Source organism: Neoarius graeffei, chromosome 9 (assembly GCF_027579695.1).
Source record: "Neoarius graeffei isolate fNeoGra1 chromosome 9, fNeoGra1.pri, whole genome shotgun sequence".
Classification (NCBI taxonomy): domain Eukaryota; kingdom Metazoa; phylum Chordata; class Actinopteri; order Siluriformes; family Ariidae; genus Neoarius; species Neoarius graeffei.
Genome location: NC_083577.1, coordinates 7,010,302 through 7,023,813, shown reverse-complemented (window position 1 = coordinate 7,023,813; position 13,512 = coordinate 7,010,302). Strand labels below are relative to the sequence as shown.

Below are 13,512 nucleotides of genomic sequence, written 5' to 3'. Positions count from 1 at the left end.
GCTCATTTACTGTGAGTTGCTTGATGTCAGGAAGGTTGATGCAGGTGAAAGTGTGCAGGATTCCTATGCGTTTTCTGAGTGGATTGTTAAATTGCAGAGTATACGGGTCATTGTGATCTACAGACCAACTTACTCAGAGGCACACCGCATTCCAACAAGTGTTTTTTTTTCACCGAATTTTCAGAATATCTTGAGTCCCTTTTACTTTGCAAAGAGCAACTGCTGATAACTGGCGACTTCAGTATCCATGTGGACGACAGCCATGACCCAGATGATTGGAAGTTCATGGACTTATTAAAGACATTAGGACTGAAACAACATGTCACACAACCTACGCACCATGATGGTCACATACTTGACTTGACCATCACACGTACGTCTGAAACAGTCGTAGACAGGCCGCCACTGGTTGGTCAATTTATATCTGATCATGCTACAGTATCATGCAGGTTAGCATTAACCAGACCTGGTCTCTCCGTGAAAAGCATCAACTATAGGAAAATTAAATCTATCGATTCAGATAGACTGAGACGAGACTTGCAATCTACAGCATTGTGTATGGACAAGCAACTAGTCACTGCTGATGATCTGGATGCATGTATGTGTGAATATAATACCACTCTTTCAGCACTCCTTGACCATCATACACCACTGAAAACAAGGGTGACCAGGCTTGTTGTTCCTTGGTATAATGAGGTTCTCGATCGTACTAAGTGGTTGCGCAGGAAAGCGGAGCGTAAATGACGAAGGACTAAGGCTGTTGATGATCTCCTTGATTTTAAGCCTAAGAAAAATCACACGACTTATTTAATGAACACAGCCAGGCAGGAGGTCTACTCCAAGTTTATGGAAGAAAACAGTGTTGAAGAAATGAAGCTGTTTGGTGCAGCTAAAAAGCTGCTGGGCATGAAAGATGAACTGTCTTTTCCTGACCACCTAAACAAAGCTGCGCTTGCAAAGGATATTGGCAGGGTTTTTTGCCCAGAAGGTTGCATGTATTCGACATGATATTGATTCTACTTGCTTAGGTCAATCGGACCGAGACATTGTACCAGATGACAAGTCCATGACGGATACAAATCAAATGCTGTGCTTCTTTAGGAACTTAAGTGAAAGCGATGTTTGCGATCTCATCAATAAGTCAGCCAAAAAGTCATGCATGTTAAACCCTATGGCTGATACATTGGTATCTGACTCTCTTGATGTTCTACAGTGCAATGCAATAATGAGTACACCCTCTTTGAAAAGTAACATTTCACACAATATGACAAGGAACACAAAGATATATTTCCAAAATGTTCCCAGACTAAGTTAAACACAGGTTCTGTTGAGCTTTTGAACTCAAAACAAAGGCTAATAATATAACTTAAATGATTTTTATTTCAGTTTTAGTGAAATTTGTGTGGTGCAGAAATGAGTACACCCCACTGAAGGGCTCTGAGTAAAGCAACTTTTTAGGCTACCAATGTGGACCTGAACAAACAATTAACCACAGGTGAGTCTAATTAGTCATTACACAGGTGTTAATTAGGCAGTTGGCTACAAAAGGCTGTTACCTAAAGCAAACCACCCTTTCCCATTTCCTGCTGTCAGCAATGGCACCTCATGGCCAGGAAATGTCTCTGGATCTGAGAAAGCGGATTATTGCTTTACACAAGAGAGGTGAGGGCTACAAGAAGATCAGTAAAGCCTTACTTATCAGTAAGAACACGGTTGCAAAAGTGATCCAAAAATTCAAGACAGATGGAACTGCAGCCAAAGTACAGAGACGTACAGGCCGGCCAAGAAAATTAACACCCAGGCAGGAGCGGCTTGTAATGAGAAAAGTTGAGGAAAATCGGCATGCAAGTGCACAACAGGTATCTAAGGAAGTAGAGACTGAAATTGGAGTGAATGTGTCGCGTGACACAATATGCCGTACAGTGCAGCGGAATGGCTTGCATGGGTGTCGTCCCCGAAGGAAGCCTCTCCTAAAGCCCAGTCACAAAAAAGCCTGTCTAGAGTTCGCCAGGGCACATGCTGAAAAGGATGAAGGCTACTGGGACTCTATACTCTGGAGTGATGAGACCAAAATCAATCTTTTTGGAACTGATGGCTTCAAAACAGTCTGGCGTCGCAAGGGTGAGGAGTACAAGGAAAAATGCATGGTGCCCACAGTGAAACATGGAGGGGGTAGTGTTCTTATGTGGGGTTGCATGAGTGCTGCGGGTATTGGAGAACTGCATTTCATTGATGGCATCATGAATTCTCAAATGTACTGCTCTATACTGAAAGCTAAGATGCTTTCATCACTTCGGGCCGTTGGTCGTTGTGCCATTTTTCAGCATGACAATGACCCAAAACACACATCTAAGGCCACTGCTGACTTTCTGAAGAGGAACAGGGTGAGAGTGATTCCATGGCCAAGTATGTCACCTGATCTGAACCCTATAGAGCATCTTTGGGGAATACTGAAGAGGCAGGTTGAGCATCACTCTCCATCCAACATCCAGGCTCTGAAAGATGTCATCCTTGAAGAATGGAAAAAGATTGATGTAGCCAAATGTTGTCAACTTGTGCACTCCATGCCAAGGAGACTTGGGGCTGTCATTGCAAATAATGGAGGCCATACAAAGTACTAAATGTACTGGATGTAATTGAGTTTGTTGTGGGGTGTACTCACTTTTGCTCCACCCCACTTTCACGGAAACAGAAAAATATGTAATTTAAGGCATCTTTTCACCTTTCTGCTTGAGTTATAATGTAAGAACATAGTGCAATAAACATCATCAAGGAACTGTTTGGGACATATTGTTTGTGTTCATTTTAATACTGTGAAAAATGTCGTTTTTCAGGGGGGGTGTACTCATTATTGCATTGCACTGTACTTCCAGTGATTATCAAAATGGTGAATGCATCCCTATTGACTACTCAGTTTCCCTGTGGACTGGAAAGAAATGATTCTGAGCGATTCTGAAAAAGGGTGCTAAGCTTTTAAGAACTTGCATCCTGTCAGTAACCTCCAGTTTGTTTCCAAAGTGACAGAGAGCAGTGATTAATCAACTATGCACCCACATGTCTAGCAATGGGCGATTTCCTATATTGCAGTCTGCATACAGAAAGTTTCACAGCACTGAGACAGCACTGCTAAGAGTTGTCAGTGACATTCTCTTCAACATGACTAGGCATCTTGTTGTTAGTGCTGCTTGATTTAAGTGCAGCATTCGATACTGTAAATCACAACATATTGTTGCATTGCCTGGAGATTTCATTTGACATCACTGGGGCTGCCCTTGAATGGTTTGCATTGTACCTGTCTGGACGACCTCAGCGTGTTTTAGCCAAAGGAGAAATGTCAGTCAGTTTTACCCTTCCATTTGGTGTTCCAGAAGGGTCATGTCTTGGGCCATTGCGCTTCACAGTCTATGCCAGCAAGCTCTTTGAAGTCATTAAGGCTCACCTACCGCACACGCATGCCTATGCTGATGATACTCATCTATACTTAGCGTTTACGCCAGATGGCTCCATGAGTGAAACGGAGGCATTGAATGCAATAGAACAGTGCATTAGTGCAATACTGGTATGGATGGCTGTTGATAAACTAAAGTTAAATGAAGAAAAACTGAATGCCTAATAATTGGAGCTCGCCAACAACTTACTAAAATTAGCATTAATTAATTATTTGTTGTAAACATTGGTGTTGCTCCCATTAATGCGGCGAGAAATCTTGGAGTTTAGCTCAACAGAAATTTTAATTTTAGCACCCATACGTATAACTCATCTCATTATCTCTAGCTGCTTTATCCTGTTCTACAGGGTCGCAGGCAAGCTGGAGCCTATCCCAGCTGACTACGGGTGAAAGGCGGGGTACATCCTGGACAAGTCGCCAGGTCATCACAGGGCTGACACATAGACACAGACAACCATTCACACTCACATTCACACCTACGGTCAATTTAGAGTCACCAGTTAACCTAACCTGCATGTCTTTGGGGGAAACCAGAGCACCCGGAGGAAACCCACGCGGAGAACATGCAAACTCCGCACAGAAAGGCCCTCGCTGGCCACGAACCCGGATCTTCTTGCTGTGAGGCAACAGCACTAACAACTACACCACCAGGCCACCCATACGTATAACTAAGTTGTGTAATTTAGCCTTTTACTCCATGCATTAGGAAATATCTTACGCCACAGTCCACACAAGCCAAGAAGCCTTTATTTGCCACACATACACTCAAGCACAGACTTAAACACACAGTGAAATTTAACCGCTGCATTTAACCCATCTGAAGCAGTGAACACACACAAGTGAGCAATGAGCACACACACATACCCAGAACAGTGGGCAGCTATGCTACAGCACCCAGGGAGAAGTTGTGGGTTAGGTGCCTTGCTCAAGGGCACTTCAGCCCAACCTCAGGCCATGGCTGCCTCACGTTAACCTAACTGCATGTCTTACACTACGTTCACACTGCAAGGCTTAATGCTCAATTCCGATTTTTTTGTGAAATCCGATTTTTTTGTGAGGTTGTTCACATTAACAAATATATGCGACTTTTATGTGATCCTCAGTATGAACGAAAAGCGACCTAAAAGTGTTCCGCATGCGCATTGCAGGATACGATGACGTCACACGCAGTGAGCATGGCCAGCGTTTATGGAAGTAACCTAAAGTTTCCTGTGTATGACAGTAGCCAGCATGGAGTACCTGGCAATGATGCAGTTGTTGTTGCGACGGAGCCAGAACATGCACAATAGCCTGATGTTAAGGAGGAGGTTGAGAAGGAAGGGTTTTGGCTCAGGCGTTCTGCGGGGTAGTGACTGCAACCTCCGTTCAAAGGAACGTGTGGGTGCGGAGTCGCATTGATGTCATGCGCCATGTTGTTGTAACTTTTTTTGAGAGACCCGCCGCCTACTTCAGCGCAGAATAGTGACGTTTGTGGCTTGTTGATGACGTGTAAGTCGGATGAATGCGACCTGGCGGTTCAGACTGAAGTCGCATATGAAAAGATCGGATAGGAATCGGAATTAGGACCACATATCCAAACGGCCTGGGTCGGATTTGAAAAAATCGGATCTGTGTCGTTCATATTGTCAATAAAAGATCGGATACAGGTCACATATGGGCGAAAAAATCGGATTTGAGTCACTTCAGCCTGCAGTGTGAACGTAGTGTTTGAACAGTGGGGGAAACCCACACAGACACAGGGAGTACTTACAAATTCCACACAGAAAGGCCCCCGTTGGCTGCTGGGCTCGAACCCAGAACCTTCTTGCTGTGACGCGACAGCGCTAACCACAACACCACCGTGCCACCCAAGTGCTAATATATGCATTAGTCATTCGTAGACTGGATTATTGTAACAGCCTACTTTATGGATTGCCTGCTACACACATAAATAAGCTACAACGGGTACAAAATGCAGCTGCTAGACTGATTTCCAACACCCCGCGTTTTTGCCACATTTCACCTGTATTGTACAAGTTACATTTGCTACCGGTAAAGTACAGGATTATGTTTAAAATTATTTTAATTACTTTTAAGGCTTTACTGGGCCATGCAGTCATACATCACTGACCTTCTATGCCTTAAAGTAGCGTCAAGATATGCACTACGCTCAAATAACAAACAGGTTGCTTGCACCTCCTGCACTAAGGACAAAGAAGACTAGAGGAGATAGGGCTTTTGCTGCAGCTGTGCCAGTCTTGTGGAAATCATTACCCAGCCAGCTTGGAGTTGATACTAGTTTAGATCATTTTAAATCCGCTTTGGGGGCAGCATGGTGGTGTGGTGGTCAGCACTGTTGCCTCACAGCAAGAAAGTCCTGGGTTTGAGCCCAGTGACCGATGAGGGCCTTTCTGCGTGGAATTTGCATGTTCTCCCTGTATCTGTGTGGGTTTCCTCTGGGTGCTCTGGTTTCTTCCACAGTCCAAAGACATGCAGGTTAGGCTAATTGGTGGCTCTAAATTGACTGTAGGTGTGAATAGTTGTTTGTCTCTATGTGTCAGCCTTGCAATGACTTAGTGACATGTCCAGCGTGTACCCCGCCTCTCACTCATAGTAAGCTGGGATAGGCTCCCATAGGCTCTTATAAGTCATAGGATAGCCTATGATTTATAACATTATTGTTTGCTATTTCCTTTAAATAATCATTTTAGGATAGTCTATATATTACATTTAAAATTTTATAGATATAGATAGATAGAGCGGCATGGTGGTGTAGTGGTTAGCACTGTTGCCTCACAGCAAGAAGGTCCCAGGTTCGAGCCCAGTGAGGGCCTTTCTGTGTGGAGTTTGCATGCTCTCCCCGTGTCCGCGTGGGGTTCCTCTGGGTGCTCCAGTTTCCCCCAAAGGCATGCAGGTTAGGCTAATTGGTGGCTCTAAATTGACTGTAGGTGTGAATGGTTGTCTTTGTCTATGTGTTAGCCCTGTGATGATCTGGTGACTTGTCCAGGGTGTACCCTGTGTCTCGCCCATAGTCAGCTGGGATAGGCTCCAGCTTGCCTGCAACCCTGTAGGACAGGATAAGCGGCTACAGATAATGGATGGATGGACAGTGTGCATCGTGTTAGCAAATTAGATCATATTTGCATGAATTTTGCACTGAATAAGAATTACAGTTATTAATATTTCAGAACGAGATGTGTTACTTGATGCACTAATTCTACCAATAATCAACTTTTGAATGTTAGTAAAGGTCACTACTTTCAAAAATAGTAAATAAATTTCGATTCTGCCTAAGAAATAGCCAATGTATGCAGATTACATTTCAATCTTAGATTATCATTGCTAGTCACGTGACGTTCAGTGATGGAGTGGTTCGCACTGTCACCTCACAGCAAGAAGGTTCCAGGTTTGAACCTCACAGCCAATGGGAGCCTTTCTGTGTGGAGTCTGTGTGGGTTTCCTCCACAGCCCAAAGACATGCAGATTGGGTAAAATACCCAACCACTGGGGTTGCACAAGACAGTGCCCAGATAGCTACAGGAGGGTTGTGTCAGGTGGAAAACCAATGCCAAATCAAATATGATGTGCCAATTCCACCTCAAACCCTTTGATGTCGTTAAGAATGATTACAATCTTTATGACCAGTCCATAAAAGGCCAATTCCATGTAAATGTCAACCTCACCATGCAAAAATAAAGCAGCATGTAATATATCAAAACCACTCCCAGAGATCTCACCTAGGCCTGTATTTTACAGATGTGAATAAGTTGAACCAATTTGTAACCAACCTAATACGTCACTGTCAGTCTTTCTTTCTTATAATGTAAAACCCAAGCTAAAATCAACTTTGATCATGTACAATTCTGTATTATTGCCACAAGCCACAGAAATGTATGCTAAAATCCACAAAACAGCAAAACAATAGCCATCCTAAATATTATTTAAGAACTTTGATAGTTTTAGCTGATATTTAGAGAGTTTTTCAAAGGGTTATGGTGGTTAAATTACTGATTTTCTAAACATATGCCATGTCTATTTCAGACGCGTCACATCCATAACGGAATTTCGTCACATCCATAACGCTGACTTTTCCTTCCGAAACTCTGCATGAAATATAAAATATTTTAAACAAAGATTTTTTAATATTCACCTTGGACCCCTCTATCAAATGGATATCTCCATTTCGACATTAGGTTTACAATTTCACAGAGTTTGATAAAAATGTACAGTCACCCAAGAAAAGTGATACTTTTTCTGTCACATCCATAACGCATCTTTTATTGGCGTTTTCTGGCATGCCCTAGATGTACTATGGGGATTGTTCTTGTTCTATCACTTCTCCAGTATGGCACAGACTTAAAATATGCAACACCTGTTTAAATACTGGGAGACAATAAAACATGCATTGGGTCATTTGTTGCCATTTTGAGTTCAAGTGTCACGTCCATAACGCTGGAATTGCTCAAAAGTCAATTCCAGATGTCCCTGTAGAGAGCCAAACGTTACAGTACAAATCTTTTAGCCTCGTTTTCATGTCCGATTTTGACATATTTTTTATATGCTTAAAAACATAGCCTTCACTTGAAAATCGAAGTTGGAAAAAGTTGGTTTTTGAATTCAGCATACTTTAGTTAACATGTACTTAGTTATATACTGTATGCTCAGACCTTTATGAAATGGGGTTCTGCCCACTAAATCCTTCATTTACTCATAAATGCTCATAAAAACATTTAGGGGAGAGTGGGGTAAGATGAGCCAGGGGGTAAGATGAGCCACCCCTTGTTTCTAAGAAACAGTAAACAAATGTGACCATGTGACCACATTCAAAGGGGGCCGGGACCATTTACTTACACTTGTGGAGAGGAGCACCACATGTCAAACTAGGTGAGGGAGATATTTATAAAAATGTGTTTTTGTGCTTTCTAAGTCAATTCCATGTTTGTCCACAGTGAAGATGATTTAGAGAAGACAAAAGTAGAATAATATTTAGACACATTAGGGTTAAGTTAGTGGCTTTCTAAGCTATGATATGAATGCTAATAAAAATAATTTTGATTAGCCTAATCCCCTTTATTAGCATTTTTCTACAAAATGGTGGCCATGGGGTAAGATGAGCCATTAGATGTGGGGCAAGTTGAGCCACTGGCTCAACTTACCCCATTGGTGGCTGAGCTTACCCAATATGGATGACACTTAAGTTTTCACATTTACTGGTCATATATGACAACAACATATATATATATATATATATATATATATATATATGACATCAGATGAGGAAGACCAGTTGTTAGATGTGGGGGATTATGTTGTGGCAAAATACACGGGGAAGAAGAAAGTGCATTTCTTCATTGGCCAGATAATCAAATTGGATGTCTTCGAAATAGAGGCAAGATTTCTCAAAAGAAGCCGGTCATGCCATGGCTCTGCAAGAAAGCCAACCTTTGTCTTCAAAGAGAAAGATAAGGCTGTCCTGTCAAGACAGGATATTGTGAAAAAATTGCCCCGCCCCTTTACTGTTGGGGGGACAGCACGGAGGGAGAGGCAAATGGTGTTCCCTTGCCATCTGAACGCTTGGAACATTGAATAATGATGAAATGATTGAATGATTGATGGAATGATTGCTGCATGTTTTAGCAATGTTTTAACCTACTGAAAGAAATAAGATTCTTTTGGCACTGTTCTACTGTTTTAGTAATTTCTATAATATAGTATATCTCTCATTCCCTCTCTAACCATCCCTCTTTCTATCTATCTACGCATATATCTCTCTCTATCCATCTATCTATCCCTCCCTATCCCATCTCGTTCTATCACCTCTCTCTTCATCTCCCCTTCTCTATGCAACGGCCCTATCCCCCACTTGATTGACTTGACTTGATTCACTGATTGCATTTCTAATAATAAAAGTTGTTTACTTTGTTAACCTAACATGTTTTGTGTTGGCTCAATTTACCCCACACAGTGGCTCATCTTACCCCGTGCATGGGGTAAGTTGAGCCACTTGACATTTTTTTTTCAAGAGGTAATATCACTCTAACCATAAGAGCTTATCAATTATGTTTTGCTCAGATAGTAACAGTACACTTTGAAATTTGGTATGGTGTGTAGACTGGAAGCAAAAATGGCTTTAACATGTAGTTATGATGAAAAATGTAAAAAGTGGCTCATCTTACCCCACTCTCCCCTATAATAACATCATAACTGAATTCGCGAACATTTTCTTATTACTGTTTCTCTTTACTAGTAAAAAAAGACAAAACAAAACACAGCAGCAACAACAAAAAGCATGTAATCTGTTTATGACTTCAGGAATATCATTACATTCTCGTTTTTCTACACAGAAGCACGTGTTTATGTTTATGTAGCATATATATATATATATATAAAACATAAAGTGCGACTTTCACTTTAAAGCTTTACACAGAGCTGCACTATTCTCCTGCACAGAAAGTAAACAAGCGACAACTAGCCTTCACCTTTCAAGTATAATAATAATAATAATAATCATAATCATAATAATAATAACCCCGAAGTGTCATAAACATACGTCTTACCTCCAGACGGTGGACAACAGAGTAAAATTTGACCCTTGTGTAAGATGGAAACAGAAAGAGTCATCATGGAAGAGCCTTCCCTCTGTGACGTAATCCAGTTAAGCTTCGCCCTCAGCAAAAAGTAGTATACTTAAAGTTCATCTTATTAAGTATGCTTCAGGATAAGTATAGCAAGTATACTACGGATCATGTACTTTTAGTGTACTAGAAAGTAGACAAATTTAATACTTTTTCGGACTAAATTGGAATATTTCAAGTTTATAAAAGTATACTTTAAAGTTCATTTTAAGTTTGCCAAAGTACACTTTAAAGTATACAACAAGTACACTCATCTATATACTATCAATGTACTTGGTATATCCCTCTCGTATGCTTAAAGTATACCACAAGTACACTTATTGATATACTGCCATTGGACTAGTTATATACTTCGAGTACACTAACCCTAGTTTATTATTGTATACTTTAAGTATACTGTTATAAACGTTGGTTATTTCACTAGTTAGTTATACTTTAAGTTTGCTTGGCATATTACTTTTTTTTTTTTCACCTTTATTGGATAGGACAGTGTAGAGACAGGAAATGACCTCGGGTCGGAATCGAACCCAGGTCTCCGGATTTATGGTATAGCGCATTTTCCACCTGACTCCTTAAAGTATTCTTAAAGTTTACTCATACTGTATGTACACAAGAGTGTGATGCATTTACAAAATCACAAGACAGAATGTTGAAAACAAGTTTGATATATTTTCAAACATTTCAAAAACAAAGACCTATGAAATCAAGTCCTTCCTTACTGGAGAAAATGGAAGGAAAAAGTGCACATTTGCATCTAAAAATGTAAACATAATGGTCTCTTGATCAATAAAGTCAAGTCAAAAGTTTTTCTGGTTTTGTGTATGATTTTAAGGTACATAAAGATAATGCAATTGAGCACACATACTATATACTGTAAAGTTTTAAACTCCAGCATTATATTATGACGGTGGTGTAGTGGTTAGCGCTGTCGCCTCACAGCAAGAAGGTCCGGGTTCGAGCCCTGTGGCCGGCGAGGGCCTTTCTGTGTGGAGTTTGCATGGTGTCCGCGTGGGTTTCCTCCGGGTGCTCCGGTTTCCCCCACAGTCCAAAGACATGCAGGTTAGGTTAACTGGTGACTCTAAATTGACTGTGAGTGTGAATGGTTGTCTGTGTCTATGTGTCGGCCCTGTGATGACCTGGCGACTTGTCCAGGGTGTACCCCGCCTTTCGCCCGTAGTCAGCTGGGATAGGCTCCAGCTTGCCTGCGACCTTGTAGAACAGGATAAAGCGGCTAGAGATAATGAGATGAGTCAATGACTTGACCTTATTATGCACTTGGAGCAAGATATACTAAGTATTAGTACTTTGTGGCAGAAAAACGTAAAAAGTATACTATAGTATAAGTTTTAGTATTAAAGTATAAGTGTAAGTCTTAGTATTAATGTACTTTTCAGTATAAGCCAAGTATACTTCACTATACTATTCTTAAGTATATAAAATATAGTTTATAAAAAGTCAGCTTCAAGTATACTTCCTCAGTTTTAGTAAAAAATAAGTATACTCATAGTACCCTTGAATACACTTCTTTTTGCTAAGGGCGGGTTTCCCCATGGGTGTGTGTGTGTGTGTGTGTGTGTGTGAGAGAGAGAGAGAGAGAGAGAGAGAGAGAGAGACAGGAATGGCTCCTCTTCTTCTTCTTTTGGCCGCTCCCGATTAGGGGTCGCCACAGAGGATTTTTCATCTTCATTGCTCCCTGTCTTCTGCATCCTTCTCTACCACTTTCATGTCCTCTCTCACCACATCCATGTATCTCCTCTTTGGCCTTCCTTGTTTTCGTGTGCCTGGCAGCTCCATCCTCAACGTTCTCCTTCCAACATGCTCTGCATCTCTTCTCAGGATGTGCCCATACCATCTCAGTCTCATCTCTCTTAGCTTCATTCCCAAGCTCTCTACATGTGCTGTCCCTCTGATGTGCTCGTTCCTTATCCTGTCCAACCTCCCATCGCAAACCTTAACATCCTCAACTCCGCCACCTCCAACTTTGCTTCCTGTCTCTTCGTTAAGGGTCCGGTCTCCAATCCATACATCACAGCTGGTCTCACTACTGTCTTATACATCTTACCTTTCACTTTTGTTGGGATTTTCCGATCACAAATGACTCCTGAAATCCTTCTCTGCCTGCACTCTCTTTCTCACCTCACTATCGCAGCCCCCATTTTCCTGCACAGTTGACCCCAGGTACTTGAATTCATCAACTTTCTTTATGTCTACTCCTTGCCTCTTCACTACACTCTCATCCCCATTCTCACTGATGCACATGTACAGGAATGGCGAAAATCAAAAATAAGTAATGTGTTTTTTTTTTTGCTGCTGCTGCTGCATGTGTTACAAGCAGTGTCAAGGTGATGTAGTGGCTGGCACTGTAGCCTCACAGCAAGTGGCCGACGGGGGCCACAAAGAAATGAAATATTCCACTAGAATCACCAAGGTGAATCCAGATTCACCCAATTTCAAAAATCACCTTGAACACATGCATTTAAAAAAAATCATAAAATTTAACTGTACTGTAGTCATTATGCTAATCATGTGATTATCCAGCAGCTTCTTCTCCTTTTCCTCTCCCTCTCTCTCACTTCCAGTTCACTGTGCTTTAAAGTCATGACTGTTTTTAACAACGTTGCCAAAGCAAACGAATATAAAAATTCTATAGACGAACAATAACAACAAATACAGGAATAAAAAAATGAATAAAATAAACATTATACACTAATAGATATTAATTAAATTAACATTTAATACAGAAGGATATGAAGTATTGAATCATCCATCATCTCATCTCATTATCTCTAGCCGCTTTATCCTTCTACAGGGTCGCAGGCAAGCTGGAGCCTATCCCAGCTGACTACGGGCGAAAGGCGGGGTACACCCTGGACAAGTCGCCAGGTCATCACAGGGCTGACACATAGACACAGACAACCATTCACACTCACATTCACACCTACGGTCAATTTAGAGTCACCAGTTAACCTAACCTGCATGTCTTTGGACTGTGGGGGAAACCGGAGCACCCGGAGGAAACCCACGCAGACACAGGGAGAACATGCAAACTCCGCACAGAAAGGCCCTCGCCGGTCCCGGGGCTCAAACCCAGGACCTTCTTGCTGTGAGGCGACAGCGCTAACCACTACACCACCGTGCGGCCATCATCCATCATCTATCCCATTTATCCATCAGGGTCAAGAGTGAAGCTGGAGCCAATCCCAGTTGGCCTCGGGTGAGAGGCAGGGTACACCCTGGAGAGCTCCCCAATCTATCACAGGGCTAACACAGAGATGAACAACCATCCACACTCACATTCACACCTATAGGCAATTTAGAGAAGCCAGTTGAACAAATCTATGTGTCTTTGGACTGTGGGAAGAAACCAGAGCACCCAGAGGAAACCCACAGGCATGAGGAGAACATCCAAACTCCACCCCAGTCGACAACGAGGTTTGAATCTTCTTTGAT

At 41.8% G+C, this 13,512-nt stretch overlaps 1 protein-coding gene across 1 annotated transcript in view; it reads right to left on the bottom strand.

Annotated features, from left to right (window-relative positions):
* Window positions 1–10,036, bottom strand: part of LOC132891444 (CASP8 and FADD-like apoptosis regulator) — a 47,650-nt gene extending 37,614 nt beyond the window's left edge. The window contains exon 1 of the mRNA XM_060928993.1: window positions 9,985–10,036. The gene's annotated coding sequence lies outside the window, so the exon portion shown is untranslated. The remainder of the gene's footprint in view (window positions 1–9,984) is intronic.
* Window positions 10,037–13,512: the final 3,476 nt, after the last annotated feature.